General features: G+C 41.0%; 1 protein-coding gene across 1 annotated transcript in view; it reads left to right on the top strand.

Annotated features, from left to right (window-relative positions):
• The window catches only part of sema4f (sema domain, immunoglobulin domain (Ig), transmembrane domain (TM) and short cytoplasmic domain, (semaphorin) 4F), a 58924-nt gene that overhangs the window by 23201 nt on the left and 11165 nt on the right, over positions 1 to 24558 (top strand). The window lies entirely within an intron of this gene.

Raw genomic sequence — 24558 nt, 5'->3', positions numbered from 1 at the left:
ACCACAGACTGGCGACATTATGGCTTTCTGTATCTCAGACGGTAGATCAGGCCATCTACTAATTGGAAGGTCGGTAGTTCAATCCCTTGCTGCTCCAATCTGCATCTCAAATATCCTCGGGCAAGATACTAAACCCAAGTTGCTCTCCGATCCATCCATTGGAGTATGAACGTACGTGAATGTCAGATAAAAAGGACTTAGGCAGAAAAATTGGAAATTGTATAAATCGCTTTTAGTGCTCAAATAGAGTAGAAAAGTGCTATATAAGAACCAGTCCTTTTACCAAATTGACCCCAAACCCAACAGCGCTCTTAAAGTCGGCATTGTTCGTGAATGAATCCAACCTGAATCTGGCAGCGATGCAGTAGCAGTTCTGTCGCTGCAGGAAGCTTAGAAATAGACCAGCACATAAGACCTGCTAAAACAAAACCCATTTTTCCACTGGCTGGCTTTTGTAAGGCCTTCAGACCTTACAAAAGCCAGCTGTTCGTAAGTGGGTTTTATGACCTTTGGACTGCTTTCCGCTGGTCTTCCGGCTAAGTGTCTCCTAAGTATGTACGTTCATATTTAATGTGCAGTGTGCTGCAATCTTCTGATTTATACCTACAGCACGAAAACAAACTCAAGCGCAGATAAATTGTCATAATTTATTTCATAATGTAATATGCTTTAAATTGGATTCTGTTTGCTTCTTCCTTACAAAATGAAATGCTAAAGGCAATTTTGTGAAGATGTGGCATAAAAATGCCAAATAATACACAGCCCTAAATTGAGCAAATATTTTATTTGCTGAAACTATTTAACAACGTAAAAATACATAAAGATACACAAGTAGGAATTTTGATTTAATCAGAGAGAGCGCAGCGGGTTAGTGTTTAGTTCAAACAGCTCGTAAGCTGGAGACAGAAGAGAAACTTTTCTAAAGTACGTGTTCACTTACAAACTTCATAAAACATTCACAGACCTTAAAACATGCATCCAGTGCTGCTGGGAATTCTCTGTTTGTTAATAAATTGTGCGAAATGTGTGCAGTTCTTTCGTTTTTATCAGTGTGATAAGCACAAGTATTTTGGGGAAGTGCATTTTTAGATGCTTTATATATAATTGAAAAAGCCAAGTGTGCGAAAGAAGATATGAGCTCATACGCAGGGTCTGAGTGTGGGGGAGGGAAATAGCCAAGAGGTAAATCGCTCTTTATGGATAAAGCTTCAGAGGTAAAACCCGCCATCCATATAATGATCGCTGTGTGTGTATTTGTGTGTGTGAACACACTATATAAATGCAACCTTTTTGCATCTTTCTCAGATCCTCTTAACAGCTGATGGTTTCTAAATGTCACGCCATCATTTTCTTGACCCTGCAGGCAACTATATCGTCTCTTTAGCTTCGCCATCAGTATCAGGTGGGGGGATAAAACAGACGCAGCCCTGAGAGTGTATCTGTGCCATTCCCCAGTGCTCAAAGTCACATTTTTAGCGTGAACTTATAAACATTTATCCAAGCGCTTCGGCAAAGGAAGTGGCAGTAAATGAAGAACCCCTGGCTCTCTCTGTGCACCCATAGGTGGGAGTGGAAGATATTGATTTCTGGTCAAGCATTAATCATGTGAGTGGCAGAAAGAGAGAGACAGTATCTTCCTGTTTATTCACAGAATCACCGACCTCTACAGTTTTTACTAATACCCTTATTTTCATTCAGAATCAATACAAATGAGATATCGTGTGTTCATTTGGTGGTGAAGCAAAGTTTCACACCGCAATATGCAAGTGCACGCAGCTGCGTGAATTTGGTGAATTTCACATCCTATGACTGCATTAACCACAAAGCACAGCTCACAGCTATTTGTAGTTAATAGTAACACTGTTTCTAAAAAGTCTTCCAAATTTCTTTTCTGCATCTCCTCTGTAAGAAACGCGTAGCATAAAAATAGATAGAGGTTGAGATGTTCTAGCAGCGCAGCTCGGTAGAATTGTTCAGGTAGACCCTACGTGTCTGGTAAATGTCCACATCTTGAGTTTTACTACAGGAAGAAACTTAATGCAAAGGAAAAGAAACTTGTTCACACGAACGGTTTGTTTTCCCCTTCTGCCTCACAGCCTGAAGTGCCTGTGAGATCCTGCCTTCCTTATTTCAGGCTGGAGGGTATTTCAAGTTGACATCTAATCAAAATGAGTGAAAAGGTTTGGAAGGAGGACACTGACAGTTACAACTCACACTGCACTGCATCTTTTTGCAAAGAGGAAGAGAGTATACGTGAGCTGCACCTCTGTGTTAGTGGCTTTTCACCTGCAGGGAAATATAAATCCCGACCTAAACTTGATGTTCACTGCACGGAAACGGCACATGTAACTCAGTCCATCGCTCGCTTCCTGTAAGTGTCAGAAGCCGTCGTAGCAGCATTTTGTAAATGTTGCCTTTTTGTTAATTAAAATAAATGTGGAGGCTAAAAGCATTCATCCGCACACAGGAATCAGACCCTGAACGCCCCGCAGCCACGCTTGAGCCGGCTGAACTGCATCTCACCCCTCGTCCTGCTTCATTTCAAAAGTTTTAAATAAACAATCTTCCATGATTTCTGCCCCGCTCCACCGCCCCTTTGTTTAAATACTCTAACTGCCACTAACACGGAGACCTGAACTCAGAAAAACACAAAACTTTGTGTTTAATGCTTCGTTGGAAGTCAGCGATGGGTGCACGCAGAATGTGTGCGTTTTAACCCGTGTTACACAGCCTGCTTGTGTTTATATATGTGTAGTCATAGACACTGCAGTGAATCAGCACAGGAGCTTCAGTCATGCGGATGTAATAGGTATCATTTATTTAGCACAGCTTCTGTGTGTGAGTTTGTGCATGTGTGTGTTATATACGGTATAAGGGTAAGCTGGTTTCTCATTCGTCTAAGATTACTGGCACGATAATGAGTCCCATTTTCATTACTGTGTCAAACCATCTTCTTGAACCAGAAAACACACACACACACTCACACACAGACAAGGTACTGAACGTGTGAACAAGTGCTGATTGCACATGTCAAATCACTGTGCTTTGGACTTTGGAGTCCTATGTCGGGCTATTATTTGAAGTTTTTATTTAGGCCTTGTGTTAGACTTCCTATTTTTATTCACTGTGCAGTTAGATTCATGCAAAAAACTGAGACAAGCTGAGAAAATGGGTGAACACTGGCAGCATGTGAGAAGCTGCCCAATTCCTTGCTGGCTGATGAGTCCTCTCCCCATCAAAAGTATGATTTGTTGCTCTTAAAAGCATAAAAAAGCATGAAAATTATGTGTTTATTGAAAAAAAGCAATTGCGATGTCAGCCACAAACAGTTAAATATTTGTTTTTGAGAAGGTTGTTTAGTTTTCCGCCAATGTGACAGGCCTGCACGTCAGCCTGCTCACGGAGAGAGCGGTGACTGTGTGGTTTGTGTGACACGATATCTAGAAATAGAGGTTTATCTGATGCACGTACATACAACAAACAAACTACCGATATGTATAAAGTTTTTCTCTCGCACACACACGCACTCACTCGTGCCCTTATAGATCCAATATTTTTGTCTGTAGCTTTTTATTGATGTGACCTAATTTCATTAAAGTGCCCCCAGAAGCCAGGAAGCTGATAGGTTAGGTGTCGCCGAGTGTTTTTGTCATATCAAATTCAGGTGTGGTCAGTTACGCTCCAACTACAGCACAAGAACTCCAGCTGCTCTCGTTTTCATATCGATGCCGTAAACAGGAAATGTCTTAATATACTCGACTTTCTAGAAATATCGAAACATTATCGGCATTTATGTGATCGGCATGCTTGAAATGAACTTAGCAATTCCTTCGTGGTGCAACAGGAGCAGCGTGTATCTGAAGAAAATCTGCTTAAAATTTATTGCACTTTGTGACGGACGAATTTATCAGTGAATATAACCTGACAGTTATCAGACAGCATCAGATGCAGATAGATGATCTGAAGCACGGCAGGCCTCTTCATGTTGCTATGCCGATGCAGATCGTGGCAGACAGTCACTGAATATTGTAAAGTCTTCTGCATAGATAGATATTTGAGGTTGTACTGATCTTTTGTTCACTTAAAAATAATAAAAAATCACATGCCTTGATCTCTTTAAACTCATGCTTTATTTATGCATGATTGTGTGTCTATGAGGAGTGGCTCTTAAGTTATTCAAGTCAATAACAGATCCGGGGTAGACAATGATTTGGGGGCAGGGAATTCACAGTGCAGCCTTCATTCCCATGCAATATTTGATTCCCTCACACACTTAAAGCCGTGTTTGTCTTGCCTTTGTCTCTGACCCATGCGGGATGAGTTTTTAATTTATGTTTGTACTTTAGCCGAGGGATTATATCACAGGCATCTAAGTTTTAATAACCTCGGCGATCATAAAACTACATTGAAAATTAAACACGCTGATTAAATTCCTGGAAACGATGACAATTTTATCTAGCAACACATTTTTCACCCGAGCTACACGACACAACTTACAATGGTTCGTTTACAGTTCGTCACCAGGCATATTATAGCTGTCACCTGTGACATCCATCATCTGGGTGGTAGCTGTGGTAATTATTTCCCCAGATAACTAAAGGCAGTTTAGATTGTTTGTTGTTGGTGTCGTTTTTGTCTTTCCCAGATAGATAAATCTTCCAGAAAATCCCGATAGCAGCAGCAGAGATGCAATGTTTGCCGCATCATCTGCTCTTTCAGAGAGTTTCCTACAGCAGAGCGAGCGATATCTGCTCTGCAGACACGCAGAGGACCTCAACATCCATTTCACAAGAACACTTAACCCAGTGACCTTTACTGCTATATATTACCTTAGACAGCAGCACTGGCGGTACAAGTAGTACTCAGGAAATACATCTGCTTTAGTTTCCTCACACCATGTGTTGTGTCTTTCCTCCTGCAGCTTCCATCTCTCTCTATATGCGCTTTCTTATTTCTCTCAACTTCACAAGATAATATGACAAACAAAGAAAGAAAAAAAAGATGTGTCTGCAAAGCAACACAACACAAATACACAAAATCCAAGTTTTTATTGATATTCAAATCATGTTATCATCCAGAACTAAGTGGGAAAGAGTAAAGTGTTTAGTGGGTGCACAGTAACATCAGCAGAAAACGCAGTGATCAAAATGCGATCAGCTATACTCATCAAGCAGTGGAAATGAAAAACAAAATCATGCCTTTAGTTCAGGTCTTTGATCACTGTTTGAGGAAGTATGATATTCAACTTTAAATGTAGACGTTTTCTTTGTCAGTTTAAGTGATGGTTTCTGTGGATCGCAGTAATTAGGACGGAAACATGCTGAACTTCACTGAATAGTGACTTTTCCTGGATAACTGTGATCAGCGACAGTTGTGGCACTCAAAGCTTTACAGACATTACATGCAGCATTTTCTAATGATTGTTTACCGTAAAGCCTGCAACGCTTTTTAAATGAACATTGATTATTTTCAATTTCCCACATGTAACGGGAGCACACACGGGAAAGAAACGCTTAAGGAGTTGTTTACGTTCGGGGTCGTTCTCCTGCCTGGAGTTGGTGATGAGAAGGTGGACTATTCTAATCTCCGTGAGGGTAAACGCGTAGCTGAAGCCAGCCAGTAGCTTTGTGTACTGTAAATAATGTCACGTCATGTGTAGGCGGTTTGATCAAAAATGTAAAAACAGCAATTTGCTGTTTGTGGTGGGTTATGTGCCAAACTACTGGGGCTATATCTTGATGCAGTGGGATTGTTGAGACTATCCATCATTGGGAACTTGCCAAGAAACCAGTGGAGATGGCAGGAAACTCGTGACGTTCTCTGTTTTAGTATAAAGTAACAAGGTGAGTATCACAAATGGAAGGATTTGGGTGTTTTTCCTCCGTGTCTCATTTATTGTCTTCTTAAAGTGCAATGTGCTATATACCTAAACATTGTTGCTGAATAAGCACATAACCCGTGGGGTCGAGCAGTGGCCTCAGCACGGTAATCTGCACCCCAGAAACTTTTTCAGGAATACTTTTCAGAGAGTCATGAGCCTGTGGGGTGAAGCTCCACCCCACAACCACACTCTGATGCGTCAGAACCACATTTGTGATTGACTGCCTGTTTATTGTATGACTTTTATTGGGTTGCTACCAAAATTTATATAGGAGCAATCGAAGGTATTTACAGGTGGCTTGTTTGTATTTGCTCATCATGCCCACTTTATCTCCCAATTGCTTACATTTTCTCCCTCTCTTCCACTCTCTTCTCTCGCTGCCCCCTTTCTAGTTCCCTCTACTTAGTACCTTTATTTATTCACATTCCCCTGTGTCTCTTCCCCTCGTTTCCCTCTCGCTTTCTGTTTTTCTCCCCCTTGTGGAGTACCTGCTGTGATTCGGTGGTATGCTAAATAGCTTCTAAAACTGCTCACACACAAGCTGCGATGGAGCGAGGCAGTGAACTGCTAGCAAATGCAATTTTGAAGGAGCATCAAAACAAACTGGGATCCAGCTGACCTTGACAATGCAGCCAAGTACGGAGGGAAGGATGGGTTGAAGGGAAATAGGGAGCGAAAGAAGAAGGCAGGGAAGCAGGAATCTGTATTTCCAGCAGGAAACATTTAATTCTCCCTCTCTGTTTTGGGAATCTCTGTATGTTTTTGTTGTGTGAGACTGGTTTCTGTGCAGTTCCAAGGCTGTTAACCCCCCTATCACTGCACACACACTCACATACTACCGATACTGAATCTCAAGTGTTATCAGTTGTGCTGCTAAAAATATGTGAGAGAATCAGACAGTAAAGAGCAAGGGGTCATAGGTCACAAAGGGTGTCATGTTTATGTCACTGTCTGGTGAGAACTGCCAGAGTGGAACCTTGAATACAAATACACTGACAGCCACATGGTGAGGTGTGTGTGCTTGTATGTTTTAACGCGTGTGGTTTATTCAGTGAGTGAAGTTAAAGCTCGGGCTTTATAGTTGAGAAAGAGACAATTTGGGTAATGAGAGACAGAGAGGCATAGAGAGTCACTTGTGTCTTGGCAACAATGTGTCCATTGTTCTTTAAACTGAAAAGGAGAGGAGTGGAGAAGCGAGGTGAGGGAGCTGCTGAGAGCATCCTCCTCAGGATGAGCTGCTCTGGGAGCGCCAGCAAAGTCTCAGATCTATGAAGAGCACTAACTACTGTACCTGGAGAAAGGCCAAGGTCGGACAAAGAGAGGAAATGAGAGAAAGATTGATGGCGGCGGTTAGAAAATATTTCACGATAGACCTTTGAGGGTTATTGAGTTTGCATTTTATTCAAGCTAAAACACAGATCATGAACCTTTAATGCACTGAGTGCTTTATGCATTTTGGCATTGACACAATGTCCCTAACAAACACTCTCGTAGCCTCAGGGTTAGTCACTTCTTAGTGGTTAAATGTCGGTCGCTTTGATCCGTGGTCTGTGTCAGGGGCCAAACTCAGTTCGACACACTGTCCACTTTGTTCTGTGCCAAGAATAGACCGAACCCAGACATCATGAACAAAATGGATGCTTTGGAGGCAACGTCGGGTCAATGTATGTCATTCTCAATCTTTTAGGTTTTAAAGAAAGGGTTACTTTAATTATATATCGCAGTAGCTTAACAAAGTAGGTTTTTGGGCAGACAGTGAAGGAACAGCTGCAGAAGTGACACGTGGTTCATCTTTGTCAGGGAGAAACAGATGCAGGTGATGTGTCTTTCAGTCACATGATTCCTATAATACTGTACATGCACGTTTGCTGTTGCTTTTGCAATGACCCGTCACGTTATTGTCCCCCCAAAAACACTTCCGTTGTGTTTTGCGAGGTCGTTTTTTGTGAACCTTTGCTACATTTTTAGTTTTCATTGTGTTTTATTCAACTTCTGCTGTGTTTTGTGTGCTTTTGCAACATTTTGCTGGTGTTTTCTTAAATTGACCTCTCAGGGCCACCGTAATAATCCACTTCATTCAACCCTCAAACTGATCCTCAAACTAGAGGGTGCAGGCTCCTTGCTGGTGCATATAATATATGGATTTGACTTAAAAGAATAAAACAAACAAAAAAACTGAAAGATTTAAAAAAACATTTAGTTTACATTAAAAGAAAATTGGACTTTGCTTCATTTTATTTGGCTTCTCACATTAGAGAGAAGAAGAAGTATCAGCACTCTAACCTTTTCATATTTCTCATAACCGCAAAGCTGCCACCTAAAAAAATATTTGTCTGGAAAAGATGGTTCATGCTGGGTTTATAAAGTTGGTTTCATGTGATGCAAATGTTCATGGAAACAGATGTTGGTGTGATTAAAGGGTTAGGCTGTGGTATCTAGGATGTGGGGTCACCTGTGGGTGTGTATGTGTTGCAGTGGCTTTCGCAAATGGCTCAGTGGAAGTTTTTTTTTTTTTTTTTTTTACCTTTTCTGGTTTCCACTAATGTTAATGAGGACGACTGGTGTGTTTGTCTGTGTTTTTACTGCCATTTAATCACTCCATGCCTGCTTTTCATGGCTCTCCCTGTGTGTTAAACTGCTAGGCTCAGCAGTCACAAGTCTCTTTATAATTAGCCTTTGTCATTATCATTGCTGTTATGGTAGAAACCGCTCTTCCCGGTCGCTCCTGATAACTCCTAACCCCCAGTGTTTTGCCTGACTTTAATTTTTTTTTAACTCTTTCTGAGACAAAATGTGATAGAGGAGCAGCATGTAGAATTTTGTGACTCCTACCAGATATGTTGCAGACTGCAATCAGTTTGATGCAATCAGACCTTTCTCTTTCCTCAATGAGAACCTAAGCTAGCGGCGAAAAACACAAAATCCCCTTCATAGAACCAGTGTTTGATTCGTCCGTTGTGGATTACTGTTGAAATATGACAATGCAACATAGTTAACATAGTGGATGAGTGCCTGCTGCCTCTGTACATATGAATGTCTGACACTAGATTTTCCTAAATTTGATCACTGGACTGTCCTTGAACAATGATGACGTCATTATTGAAGATATGGAAGAAAAAGAAGCTGGGAGAGTGGCTGCAGTGCGAATAATGATGGATACTAGTTGTGATGAGAGACTGAAAAGCTGAGTCCTAAACTTCTGTCCTCTCAGCCAACCAGGCCAACAAGCAACTAACTGATCTATCTATTATTGATTACCTCTGTCTCCCTTCCCTCTTAGTCTCTATTACTATCTGTTCCACTAATGGACATGCTGCTGGCTTGCTGCTAAAAGCTGTTTTCAGACCATAAAAATGAAAGGCCATACTGCCCTTTCCCCTCTTTTTTTCATGCTATTGTCCATTTTTGATCAATCTGTCATCTTTTTACAAACCAGGAAGTGAAAATGGGAGAATCACATGTCACCCGAGCATATGGGAGAGGAAATTTGCTATAAAACACACAGAGAGTGTATGTAGCTGACGTTAACATTGCCATTATCAGCAGTGGACAGGAAACTGCCTGTTAATTATTTACTACAGTCTCCACAGTTAACACTCATACTCTTACTCACTGCTCATTATTGTTCAGCAGTCTTTGAAGAAAAACCCCTGTCCTATATTTTACAATAAGCAGTCATTTTCACCTACTCTTTGTGGTGAGGTTCACATTTACCCATAAGCCTTAGTTTTTCTATTTTAAACAAGGTGTTCTTTTAGTGGTTTGGGTTTTTCAGAGTATTAGTATCAGTTTCCAGACGTCAGATCACCACGTGGAAAGCAGTTGCTTTCATCATTAAATGGGTCATCTTTAAACATGTCAGCCAGCGGCAAGCAGCAGATTAGAAGCATTTCAGTAGATACGGTCAGTGTGTGCATGTGTGGGCTTGTGGTTTTACTTTCTATAGGCCTGCCAGTTGAGCCTCACTCAAAGTATGACATGTGGCTTGAGGCTGCAAAGGTGACCCGCGTGTGTCACTGACCAGCTGCTGCCTCAGAAACTTGGGAGTGTGTATGTGAGTGTGCCATCGTATGCTGATGTTCGCTGCAGCTGTGTGGTTTGTGCAGCTTTAATGAGAAATGTGTGGGGTCTCTGTGGGGTTGTGGTGGTGTGCAGGGCGGGTAAAGCTAGCTAAGATTTAAAGCAGAAAGAACTACAAGAGAAATGCAAGCAGGTCACAGATTTTCCAGTAGCACAGACACACACATGCGCAGAAAACTTGCACGATGAAGCGTACAAATCAGCCTGTATCAACTGGTGTCTGTGTGTGTGTGTGCATAAATGTGTGTATATCTTTGTCTGCCACAATATATACTAGAATCCAGCAAAATGCATCAGGTGGTTTCTGTTTGTGTGCATGGACACGTAAAGATCCGATTGTTTAATCTCACAGTATTTGGCTTGTGTCCACGTAACCCTCTCACTCTCTGTCTCTTTAACACGGATTTCTTGCCTTTTCTCTCAGAGCACTGTTGTTGTTTTTCTCTGTACTCATGGGAAATCATCTGTAGCAGCAATATTACTCAACTGAACAAATAACACAAGCCGTGTGCTCATTCAATCAGAAACAAAAAAACGCTTTCCGCCATCTGTAAATTCTCAGGAGAAGAGGAGTTTGATGCAGCAGCGGCATTTACCGTTTAACGCATCTTTGAAGGTTTGAGCAAATGAGCAGAGGTGTGGACTCGAGTCACATGACTTGGACTCGAGTCAGACTCGAGTCATTAATTTTATGACTTTAGACTTGACTTGAAATAATGTTCTAAGACTTGTGACTTGACTTGGACTTTTACACCAATGACTTGGGACTTGAATTGGACTTGAACCGGTTTACTTGAAAAGACTTGATATTTTACCCCAAATATAAAATTTAACATGCATATTATATAGAGATTGAAAATGTGACGTCATTCACGGGTAGAACCGCAAAGGATTCTGGGAACTCGTGGCAAGCGGTACTAGCGCACGCAGGCTTTCAATTGAAACCAGTCACACAGCGATAAAAAGAAACACAAAAATGTCAAGAAGCTGTTGTATTATTAACTGCAATAGCCGGTCGCATGACAGCCACGGGAAGCCGACGGGTAAAGAGATCGGTTGTTATCGGATTACGTCGTTGAAGAGAAATTGTTCGAGCCATGTTTCCGAAGTAACAAAGACGCGACTGGATTGCAGCCATTCAAAGACCAATTATAACGTCCCAGAACCCTCCAGCTCACAGGTTAGTCTGCTCCAAGCATTTCCACAAAGGTCAGTCTGCTGTTGTAGTTAATGCGTCATTTTTCTTAACATAATTGGTGATATAGGTTACAAGCAAGTCTGGCGCTGAACAGAAATTGTCGCGCTATGCTCCTTTATTTATTGTGCATAAATAGTGAATTGTCCTGACACAATATTGCGTTTCGCTTCTGTTATTATGGTACATTGACAAAAACATATACTTTTATTCACAGGGTAAAACAGTTGTTTTGTATCACTAATTGTCCAGTGCGATTACAGCATACAATATTATTGTCACTGCTACATTTCTGTGATGCTACCAGAAATTATTTCCACTGCTAATTAACTACCGTTGAGCTCAAAGGTCCTATTAATAAACGGTTAACGAATGTGTATTTATGACGACGATTTGTGAGACTGGTAAACTTATGATACTTACGATGGTCTTTCGTTCTACACGGTGCATTTCAAGGTCCTGCACCCATCCGTCGGTAAACTGTATCTGGGCTTGTTGCAGTGACCTGAAGTTACTAAACTTCATGAGTGTATGCACTCACTCCAAGAACCGTATGATTATAAATATGCATATAAATATGCTACGATGAGATAGCTGACTTCATCTAACTAGCAAATGTTTTCCACGCTACGTTGGTGATGCAGTTTTTTTTTAAATTATATTTTTTTTTAAATATCATTTATTTATGTATGATATTTTTGTCATGCGATTTTAAAGCCGGTCCTACAAGCGCATCCAAGAATAACATGCAGCTTATCTCAGAACTGTCGGTGAAAATTATTCTTGGAGCTAGGTTTAATTGAGCTGCATTTTAAAGAGGTGCAATTTCACAATTTGTGTATATTTTCTAAGTTCACTATTTTGTCATGTGTTGAGAAAAACACAGATTTAAAAATTACATGGTCTAACATTTACATTTAGCATAACTGCAACATGCTTTTTTTCGTTTTTTTTTAAAGACTCGAAAGGACTTGAAATTCAAAATTTCAGACTTGTGACTTTACTTGGACTTTTACACCAGTGACTTGAGACTCGACTCTGACTTGCCTGACATTACTTGAGACTCGACTTGAGACTTGAGGATAAAGACTTGAGACTTACTTGAGACTTGCAAAACAATGACTTGGTCCCACCTCTGCAAATGAGACACTAAATACATAATTGATGTCTGTATATAAATGTTGCTTTTGTTCTAAGTCATTACACAAGAGGTTAAGCTGATAGCGATACAGCGTCTTGCATTTGAGCGCAGCAAGTAACGCATTCGAAGTCAGAAGGAGGAAAAACAGCATGACACGAGCACTGTCGCGCAGACCTTTACAAATTCTTTAGATGAAGCAGTTTGTGAAGGAAACTCTGAACTGCTCCTGATTTGCATGTAATTATGTGACTTCACAAGTACATGTTGTCTCAGTTTAAGGGGTTGACGAGCCAAAAAGGATCCAGAGCAACTGTTCTAGTGTGACAGATATTTTGGCTGCTCCTGCTCTGTTTTGGCTTTGGAGAGTCTCTAACTGTTTAGTCTGAGTTCGCCGGCCAGAGATAAACACAGTGAGGCAGGTGAGCTTGTCTTTGTGTGAAGGATGTTACTGCGTCATGCGGTAACACAAGTTTCCAGCCACGTTTCTTTCTGAATTTAATGATTGTGGGGGTTGATATTAAATACAAGACCAGACTTTTTTGTTACCCCTCAGCTGTAAAAGGCTGACGGGGTATTAGTGTCTCCCCCCTGGATGGGCGGCATAGATGCTTAAGTTTACAAATGCGATAACTCGAAAACCAGTCGAGAAAGGATTTTGAAATTCATACTAATTCATACAAATAGGTCTATCTATTAAAAAGTCTCGGATGAGTTTGAATCTTAGTTATGTTGACCTCAAAGTCAAGGTCAGTGGTCAAGTTTTCGAAAAATCTTGTGAATGCAAGAAGAGTAGGAAGAAGAATGAGGATTTTCAAACTGATACCACAGGTGTGTCAGGAGGCTGAGAGGTCGTGGATTTCTTTTATTTTCACGAGCCCTATCAGGGTCATTCTTTCACCTTTCCATAGGCAGGCAGTTTATTTTAGGCCTTTTATTTTTATGTAATAAATGATCAGTGATATTAAGAGATTCTTAAGTTATGTAATGAGGCAGTACAGTCTTACTGTAAGATAAAAATAGCAGGGTTGTGTTGACTCAGTGACTCATTCATACAGGCTCTCACTCTTTCTTGCACATACACATACATATACACATATACACTGGGCTGTATGTACACACATCTTGTGTGAGAGCTGATGAATGCTGCCGGCATGCAACTTCTAAACCAACACACGCACGCACACACACATGCTAATCCTACAGGGCATGGGTGAATTTAGGGCAAGCCTGATTAGTAGTGCTACTGCTTATCACCCAGAGCCAGAGAGAGAGAGACAGGGGGAGAGAAGCGAGAGAGAGAGAGAGGGTGGGGGTGGGAGAGAAAGTGGGAAAACTGGGGAAAAGGTAGTGGGAGGCTGGAAACAGGGAGAAGGAGGGGAGAGAATCATCAAAGTATAAACACACAAATGCGCACAGCATCCCACCCCAAGAGGAACAGTGGAACAATAAAAAAAAATCCCCAAAGAAGCAGAAGAGGAGCAGAGCATGAAGTGATGAAGTGGATGATCAGTCACTGTCACCTTGGACCTCCTCTGCTTCACCTTCACCCGTACTCCTCCTTCTCCCCGTGTCTCTCACTAATTTTCTGCTCTTGTCATTCCTTCATACTGCATGTTCTCATTTCTCGTTTCCCAGCCTTTCCTTTGCTTGACATGGACCTTGGGAGTTTTAGTGAGAACCCGAAAGGTGAGGCCGATGCTGTGCGTCAGGGTCATTTCACATTTTTTGATGTCTTCACTTATGAGCTTAGGCCAGATAACGGAACTACATGACCTAAATGAACTAAAAGGTAGGCACATTGATAAAAGAATAACGTTTTCACATTAGCGAGGGAAATATTATCTGTGTTTATCCCAAGTCTGAGTTTAAAGGTGCAATATATAAGATCTAACACTGTGGTTTTATCAGAAGCTTTTAATTCTTGTCTGTATCCCATAAAAGACTCATTTATTTGAAAGTCAAAAGTTTGGAACAAACTGAAATTGTTTTTCTAAGCTCAATTTTTTGACTGGATTGTTAAATCATGTCTGGACGGAATCTTTAGCGAATCGTTTATTAATCCTTAGTAGACAAGTCCTGACACTATAACAAGGAAGAGCTTGAATCCTGTGAGTCTCCCTGCTATTTATTAACATTTATAGCTTCAGGTTAGATTATTGCAATAAACCTTAACTGTTTAATTACAATTATATTTCTAATTTTCTCATTTGTAACTAAAGAGGATAAGCCTAAACAGCTTCGGTTGATATTCACCAGAATGAGTTACCTACATCATTGCGGTAGGGGAGTGCAGGCTCGTTTTCTGTAGCACGCAGGTCGATAAACTCACACACAATTTAAAAAAAGAACACATCAGCGTGACCTCAAGTAGGAGTAAAATGTTTGCAGCCGCTCCTAAAACGGTTACACACGCCGTGTCACCGTTAAAGGCCCCAAGATTTTGTGGGTTTCTCAGTATGCGCTTTATTAATTCAGCTCAGTCACGCAAACCTCGACACTTCGCTCTGATCGGAACTGCGTTTTTCATTTAGTTGTTTCATTTCGGGGGCAAAATTGGTCTTTTTATTTTAATATAGCAGCTGTTAAATGTCTTACGAGCTGTTACATTTGACTTGATGAAATTCACAGACGCGCAGGCAGCCCACTGCTGCGTCTCTATCATGTCTAACTCAAAGGAAAACAGGCGGCTAGAAAAAGACCTCTGCAGCGTGTTTGAGCTATTGTCACTCTTTTTATTAGTTTATCTGTTAAATAATCGGTGTATTTTACTATATAGACTCAAACTTGTATGTATATGAAATAGATTGGCGTTTCTCATTGTTACTCTTACAGGTGGTAAAGACTTGATCTAATGTGCGTGGTAAGCGTGTCTCTTTGGATTTTGTCTGATCACGTGTAAAAGTACCAAACCGCAGCTGCAAGCACTTCAGTGGAATTAACTTTTCAGTGAAATCAACAATTGCGTCCATACATAAAACATGTCGCACACTTGTTAGGTTTTAGCCTTTTTAGCTTTGGGCTGAATCGGTAGTGACTGCTGCTTATAAGAGCTGAATGATGAGCTCTTTCTCTGGATATTTTGGGCACGCTGACTTCGTGCCCTTGTGCGACCATTTAACATCTGATACAAGGCAGAAATTCACAGCGAATACAGAGGAGTACAAGAGGAGGATTGTCTGTCTGCCTTTGACTCGAAGCCTTTTGATCTCTGTCACACATTTCCAACAAATTCGACTGTGATGTTTCATCATCATAAACGAACATGGGGTCTCGAAGATGCGGGCCGGCCTTTTCCTCTTTACACGTTTACGTTTTCATTTTAAATTCCGAAGCACTCCGCGTTGAGCTGTCCGCCTCCCTCTCCATCACTTTAACGCGCGCCTCTTTGAAACAGGATACGGCTGAATAGCCGACTGCTGTCATCAGTCAAAACAAGGACAATGAGCTGCTGAGGAACAATAACAAGGGGTTAACCAAACATCACACACACATGCACAATCGAAGTAGATGCTTCTTATTGTGAAATATATTTGAAATGCTTCAAAGTGGAATTATTTAGCCTTTATTTTATATCAGCAAAGTGAATTCATGCTACAGTAACAACTAGAAGAATAACAGATTCATAACTACATTTTCAGTGGTTACCCAAAAACAGGAACTGCTCAACAGCCGAATCTGATAGAAGCTGCTTGAGAACCCATTGTGCCACAAATGAAGCTTTTAAAAGCTTTTCGCCCCACAGGTTTTAGTTCTGCTAGGATTGGGCGATTTGCTTCATAGTCCAATTGTTCCATCATCCCTGCTGTGGCATCACTGATCCCCTGGCGCAGGCGGGTCAGCAGAGGAGGCTAGTGGAGAGCGCTACCCGCTAACCTCTATAATGCACAACGTGTGGCCTAAACACAGGAAAAAAGTTAATTAATGACAGTAAAACACAGCAACAAGCAATTTATTTTTCATTTTCAGCATTAAAAAACATTTGCATTCAATAGTGAAGCCTTCGATCTTTGGTAATTAGTTGATTAATTAGTTGTGTTAATTCATAACACTTGCACTCTTCGCTGATTCACCTTGTACCTCTAGTCAGAAATAGATTCCTGTTTTCTCTACATCTAACAATGATGCCAGTTCCCCGCACACGTATGCACATTAATTTAAAGTGCAGAGAAGCCCGGTCATGAATGCAGTGTTGGTTATACATGGACATCAGATGCATAATATAAGCTTAATAATATTTCTATTAATAAAAAGCATCAATGGAGAACTGAGCTAAAATTGCCGCAACTGGGGAACTGTCACTTATCACTTTGACTGAGGTTAATCCCCAACAAGGGAATTCTATTGTCTCAATCCTAACATCTACTATCCAGATTGTATTTACAAAATCTGCACGTTTGCATCAGGGAGATGCAAAACAGTGCTTTAGTCCAACAACATGACTGGGTTGATGTTTATGGATTTAGCTCTTACAGCGTAGACGATGACCTTGTATGGGGGTCGGGTCTTCGGAGTTACAAAATCCCACCATGGATTTCTATTCAGGATTCCTCTCTCGTGATTTCTTTGACAGAAGCAAGCAGAGAGATTTGTAAAACAGTTGTTTAGGTGTGCGCTGGTGAAAAGCTCATCAGCTCGACCTGCTTGACCTGCTTGTACTGCATCAAACCTGGCAACACTGAGCTTAACCATATTATTTCTATCACTCAAACAGTTAGGATTTATGGCTGCGTGTAACAGACATGATGGTTGTCAGCTTTTGGATGACACTGGCTGCCTGCTATCATTCAACATAATGCACACTGAAGTGCTAGCATGGAGCAGGGGAGCTGGCTGATGCGCGCGCTGCCCAATGGGACAATCTGCCAAAATCTGGTCTGTCCTTTTTAACCTTTGAAGTGCGTCTGCCCCTGACTGCTGCAGAACAATTCAGAGGAAACAGCAGCTGGAAAATTGGAAAATTGCATTGAGTGGATGATAGTGCTATAAATGTGTGTTTCTGCAGAGTGTGGGATTGTGTTGTTCGTGCAGCTGTGTCCTGTCTCACCGCAGGGGCCGACTCCACGTGAGTGTGTGTGTTGAGAGACTGTGGGGGCAGGAGCCTGTGTGTGTACGCCTCTCTGCATCTCTTCTCTCCATCCCGTCAGTTTTGATTGACAGTTGAACAAGGGAGGTGTATAATTTATCACTTCCTGGTTGGTCCAGTCCCACAATGCCCTGCAGTCAAGGTTGGTCCCCCAGAGCAAAAGCCAGTTTATTAAACTATTAATGGATACCCCCATCACACACACACACACACACACACACACACACACACACACACACACACACACACACACACACACACACACACACACACACACACACTCTCTGTGTCGGCCTCCCTCCCTGGCTGTCTCTCTGTCATGTTTAATGTATAATGAATGAATGATTCATGGCAGGGGAGAGAATTTTGTATTTTAGAATCAGAATCAGAATCAGAATACTTTATTGATCCCTGGGGGAAATTATTTTTTGTTACAGTGCTCCATTTTAAACCAACATTAAGACAAGACAGACAATACGCTAACTAAGAATAGTACAATATATACATATATATACATACATACATACATACATAAGTCACTCATAAATAAATAGTTGGAAAAGAAACATGTGTAGTTGTAGCAGCAAACAGTGTGTTAAGTGGATGCGTTGTACAGGGAGATGGCCACAGGCAGGAATGATTTCCTGTGTCGTTCAGTGGTGCTTTTCGGTAATCTCAGTCTCTCACTGAACGAGCTCCTGTGACTGACCAACATGTCATGGAGTGGGTGGGAGGTGTTATCCAACATTGTCTTTATCTTGGACAGCATCCGCCTCTCCGACACCACCTTGAGGGAGTCCAGCTCCATCCCCACAACATTGCTGGCCTTACGGATCAGTTTATTAAGTCTGTTGGCATCTGCGACCCTCAGCCTGCTCCCCCAGCATGCAACAGCATAGAGGATCGCACTGGCCACAACGGCTATTAGGACTACTTATTCATTTATACTCACACCAGTCGCTTTTAAGTCAGGGTGTGATTTTTTTGCCAGCATGTTTAAGGTCACCAGGTTTTCTAGATGCATCATATGAAGCTTTTTTTTTAACGTGCATTTCCCGATTCCTCGATGAAACCTGCATCTTCTGTGTGGTTTCAGTAACATTCGACTTATCGCAGCATTTAAAAATGAGCCTTAGTGGTTGCGACTTTTATATTTGTATACATGTATTTATCCACACAGGAGAATAAAGGCCTTTATTCTAAGAAATAATCAGATCTCTGCGTGTGACTGCGCTTGTGGCGGGGAAAGAAAAATGATTATCACGATATAATCAGCAGGTCCCTGTGCACTGTTAAGACATAAATTACCTTAGTGAGCCTCACTCAGTCCTGCCTTTGTGCCCTTGACAGAGGGTACTTATTTGCACTTTAGTGGTTTGGAACCTTAATTAAACTATTCTTGAACAGTTTTGTATATAATGTAACGGTGCAGACATGGATCTTTTTTTCTTTTAAAAAAAGGTGGAAAATTAGTTGCAACACACCGAGTAAGTGATTATTCACCAGCGCACTTGGAAAACAAATCACCTTTGTGTAGCTCTTTTCTAGTCTTAGACGACTCAAAGCTTCATCTGTCTGACAGCTCCACCTGCGGCCACCAGGTACACGGAGAGTAAGGACAGCTTTGAACTGGAAACCGTCTTGCTGTGAGGCAACGATGCTGACCTCTGCACCGCTGTGCTGCTGCAGATGTACAGGGCGGACACAAATCAAACAGAATGTCAGAACGCTTTAGCTGCTTTTCACTTAACTAAAAGAAAACAATAAAATCTAACAGTAAAATCTATATTTTACCAAATTTGCTCGACAGAAGCTGTTAATTTTTTACTGCTGCTGGCAAATTCATCTAAGTTTGCAGAAATTTATTTATTTTTTTACTGTAGCTCTATTACTGAGAATACAGGATTATTCTACACTCTTTTGGTCCTTTTTGTGTTTTACAACCAACCTGTAACTTTGCCATTTATTTCAGTCTCACAGAAGTTTCATGCTATTTGAAGCCCGGGCAGTTCTGACAGAGTATCTGCTCAGCACCAGACACTAGTTAAAGTGCCAGATGTGTTCCTCAGGAGGTCATGACGGGCAAAACAGAGCTAAAAAAAAAGAAATTGCTTGAAAATGCATTAATGTAGCAATGTGCCCACGCTGTGAAGAAGCTGTACAGTGGTTAAACACAGGCCTCATTCTAATAACCCTTTAGTGTGCTAATCTACTTTATTCTACAGCACAACACATGGATTTGAAAGATTAAACACACAAAATCCTGACCTCCTGTTGTTTGTTGCAACGTGTCCTTTTCCAATGACACACAGGAAGTGGGATGCGGTAGGTTGTGCGCTGCAGTCTCCTGCCGTCAAAGAGGAGGCATTTACCCTAACCTGCGCAGCATCCTCTTTCCCCCTCCGTGACACACGTCAAACCAAATGTATTCATAAAACCCTTGAAAAAAAATGTCGATGCCATCGTAAAGATAAAAGACGAATATGGGATGAAAAAGAAGAAACTGCACAGTATTTCGTTGCGCCTCTTCTGCTGTGTGTTTCTGGATGGATTGGTTTGAAGGTGTGTGTGTGAGAAGGGCAGATGGCGTAGCTCTAGGAATCATCTCCCTACATTAGGGTGCACAGCAGGTGGTGGACCCACGTGCATGAGTCTCCCAGTTCACAAGGACATTTCTCCAGACTTTGCCTTCGGCCTCTGTCACAAACACTCATGTCTGCTTCGCTCTGTGTGTGGGTCTCTCTGTGTGTATGTATCAGTCGAGCAGGAGGAAGTAGGCAGTGCAGGGAGTTTAAAGAATTGGGGTCTTTTGGTGCTATGAAGCTGCAGGGTGACAAAAACGTGGATGATGACAGAGCAGATAAAGAGAAGTGACAAATATAAAAAAGGAGACAAAGTGAGAACGAGAGGGAGAGGTCTCTAATGCTTTATTGCCTCCTGTCTCGTCTTTCATTTGAAGCCAGCTTTGACTGACAGATTGAGGAGCGGAGCTGTTTATTTCAGTAGCTCGGGGTGTAAAAGCAAAAAGAAGGACGCCACACTCCAAAAGAAAAAACTTTTAATCAAGGGCAACACTTCACACATAAACACACATGTGTGCTTGTGCGTGTGCGTGTCTCCTTTTATTATATTGATCTCACTCTCCTTCTTAATATTGGCTGCTTTTCAGGAAGTGCTAACCCTCCACTAGCAAATCAGTGCCGCTCTCGCTTGTTGACTGCCTGGAGGCTTTTTTAGCCGAACAGATGGCTTCTTAGTGAATGAGAAATGACATTCATGTGAAATGTTACAGGAAACAGACACAGACTGACTGGATGAGGGAGTCTGGATTCAAGGCGGGGGGACGTGAAAATGTCTGTGATTCAGTTACAAGCAGATGTCAGCATGTTGGGGTCTTTTTTTTTCCATGCCACACAGACGGACACCCAGATGAGCTCTAAGTGGAAAACCGTGTCAGCGCCGAGCGCCATTTATAAAAGTGACTTGACGTAGTCCCACCCACTATAACAAGAAAGAAAATGATTGTTCTCGTTTTAATCATTTAGTCGACAGCTGCCAAATTGGCCGTCGTGTTCCTTCAAACTCCATTTGTGGTCCTCGCAGGATTTTCCTCCAGGAATGCTTTCTTCTACGTAATTTGTGGAGTATATCACCAATTTGAAATTACCTCTAAATACAAAAGAAACAAATCTTTGTGTACTTTAGATTGTTTGCATTGCCTGTTCTGTATTTTTCTAACATCTGCCAGTGTCACCTGCCCTCCCTGCATAATAATAGAGGCTGTGCGCTATTATTCTCTCCTCTCTATCGTTCTAATTTCTAAGTAAGAAATGCACAAAGGAATGCTGCTTGTTCTCTTATGGTGGCGTTCGTAGATTTGAAGCATGTTCGTGACCATTTTGATGGTGAGGTGGCTTTTCACTGAAGGGGAAGTAATGCAGTATTTCTGAGAAGCATGCATGCAGACGCAGTTATCTCTTGTTTGGTTTCATTATCAGAAGTGATGCTGCTTTCAGTCTTATCTGGTCTGCGGTGTACACATTTATTTATAGACCAGGTAAAGTTAGTTAACTTTAGATGTTGACATACATACACAGGAAGGGATCTGACATCACTTCCTGTATTGCAGCCACAGAAGTTGTTCTGAAGAAAGCTTTTAAATTAGAATTCAGATGCTACTGTGAACCATCGTAATTCGCTGGAACTTTAATATAATACAGTTGCAATATTCACTATCTATACTATACGTTCCATAAATGCTGCTCTCTTTACTTCCATTGTGGGAGCTTTTGAGGGTTTGTATAGTGCATGAATTGTATAAAATTGCAGGCAATGAACAGGCAGTGTAAACATAAATGGCAAACAATGTAAACATAGTAAACTGTGAGGGATTTCAGAGAGATTGTAGCAGGCTGTTCTGTGTCAGTTAGCTGACTTTTCTGTGCTTGAGCTGCTGCTACTCTATGTTTTAGTGCCATCTTATCTTGCAGTCAGGGCTCAAACATCAGGTATTGTATTATTGTATTGTCAACCACATTTAACTCACTGATTCAGCATATTTACAGAAAGGCTACAGGTGTTGTGTTCAGTGCCGTTCACAAGGAAACTTCAAGATGTGGACTGGGCAGTCCAGAGGCTTTCCAATCATTTTTCTGAGCCTAAGACCACTGAATATTCAAGTTATTCACATGATTTTTTAAAGAAATAGATGTGTGCTTAGCTGGAGATTCGACATTTGAAAACAAACTTTTCATTTAAACCAGACATAAATGATGGTCATTTAAGTTTAACTCTTAATATAAGAAAAAGAAGTGCAAATTCAACAAAACATCTAATTTTTTACATGATAAATGTGTAAGATGACAGAAGAAGTTCTGGTAACTCATTGCCCAGACTATCCTGTATTCATAATAATGCTCTTTTTTGTTTCACCCATATACCCATTGTTACAAAACAGAAATTTCTAAAGTAAATTGTGGAAAAAAAGGAACATTTCTGTCATTTATCTATTACTTAGCTATTTGTTGTGCTATTAATGGCGATGTGATAGGTCTTTATCAATAGAAAAAGCTGTAACAACTAGAGATGGCACGATACCACTTTTTTATGTCCGATACCGATACTGATATCATGAATTTGGATATCTGCCGATACCGATATGAATCCGATATAGTGTGTTTTTTAATCAATAAAACTGTTTTTTAATATCTTGCTGCATTTTGTATAAGTTCATACTCAAGTTTAAATAAACAACAGCACTAAAGCTATTCTGTTATACCTGTGTGTAAAAAGTACACTGCTCCCAAAATATTTCATAGTTCAGCAACACTGATCAATCTAATAAACTTAAACCTACTCCATCCTTCCTATTCTGGTATTTTAAAGAGTACTTAGCAGAAATATTAAGCAACCTAACTAATAGGGTTGCAAACTACCAGCAAAAAAAAAAAAAAAAAATAGGGAACCACCCTCCACCCTCCACTTTGTGATGCTTAATCGATGCAATCAACTTTAATTTGATGCAGTGTGAAAAAAAAATGCACAGAAATTAATTATTTTTTCAAGAATAATTAAATAAATTCAACATCTTTCTTCAACAGAATTGCAGAATTCACAGATGGTACCTTCCCAAAGGAAAAAGTACTATAGCTTACTAGGGTATATTAGACTTAACAGTTACTATATACAGTAATGGACTTCTATATATTTTACATCAGATTAAAACTTTGGGTGTCAGATAATTATTTATTAAAAGCTAGACATTTTAAATGAGAATAAGAAAGAAAAGTATGTCTTTGTGCCCCCCTTTTCCCTGTTAATGCCCTATCGGCCCCCGTGGCTAAACTTTGCTAGATCCGCCCCTGCACAGTTACCAGCGTCAGCTACGTAGAAAAAGATCCTGGAGTAGAAAGTAATAATAAATAAATTCTAACAACAGCTGATCAAGCTTAAACGTGCTGCTGTTGTTCAGCCGCTGGTTTCCTCTTTCTGGTGCAAAGTGGGCCAAAAACAAACAAGAGACACGGACTCGCGACAGAAAAGCCAATCAGCTGATCATTAAGCAGTTTCATGAAGTAGCAGCAGGAGGGAGAGAGAGAGAGGCACTTGCTCCATATATCGGTTGTTAAGCTTAAGGCGGGAATGCTTTACAAACATTCAGAGAGGAACTTACACACTTGCTTTACTTCTCTCTGGGATAACTTCCTCGGAGATGAAATGCTGGTTTGGTAGCGAGACTACAAATACACACAGCCGCTGTATCACGTGACCACACTGCTCCGACGTGCTACGGTTATGAGACGAGTTTGTGAGGTGCTTTTTTGATATTTAATGGATCGGATTACATTTTTTATTTCTCGCCGATATCCGATCCAGTAATTTAGGTCAGTATCGGACCGATACGTAATATCGGATCGGTCCATCTCTAGTAACAACTATGAAAATACAGTTAACAGTTCAAAAACTCCTTGCACTCCTTCATGTTTTCCAAAGCATTCTAACGGGCTGAATTGCAGTCTTTGCAGGGCCGATTATGGCCCCCAGGCTTTATGTTGGACACCTTTTCTTTAGATTTTAGGTGCTAGGTGTTGAGTTTGACAGTAAATGTGTGTATATAGGTGATAAATACAGTTTCTCATATTATAAAGCCACGTCTGCCCTGTGAACAAACATGGGAGTTGGTTCTGTTGTTAGTCATTAGTCATGATTCATTAATTGTTTAATTGTGCAAGTGCAGTGAGTAATGCACATTATCTGGTTTGCTCTTGTTAGTTTGTTTGAGGTTAAATTAACACCACATGCTGCACTCATTAGCATTTATCTGTCATCTGATTTGTCATCTGTGGTGCAATGGCGCTTCTTTATTTTGTGTTCCTGTGTCTTTGATTGGGACGTCGAAACCAATCGCCGGCCCCGCCTTCTTTGGAGGCGAAGCCGTGTCTGGCTTTCTTCGTGAGGCTAAAAAAGGGTGACATTGGAGGACTTTAAAAAAAACTGCTAAATCACACAAACACACACAATCGCTCACCAGTACTCAAAAGAAGTTCAGCACACAGCTGTGCTCTTTCCTCTCAGCAGCTGGGACATCAGTACGCACACACGCACAAACACACGCACAAACACACACACACACACACACACACACACACACACACACACACACACACACACACACACAC

This window comes from Rhamphochromis sp. 'chilingali' (genome assembly GCF_963969265.1).
Source record: "Rhamphochromis sp. 'chilingali' genome assembly, chromosome: 1".
NCBI classification, from domain to species: Eukaryota; Metazoa; Chordata; class Actinopteri; order Cichliformes; family Cichlidae; genus Rhamphochromis; species Rhamphochromis sp. 'chilingali'.
The sequence above is the reverse complement of the archived record's forward strand: the minus strand, read 5'-3'. Positions and strand labels throughout refer to the sequence as shown.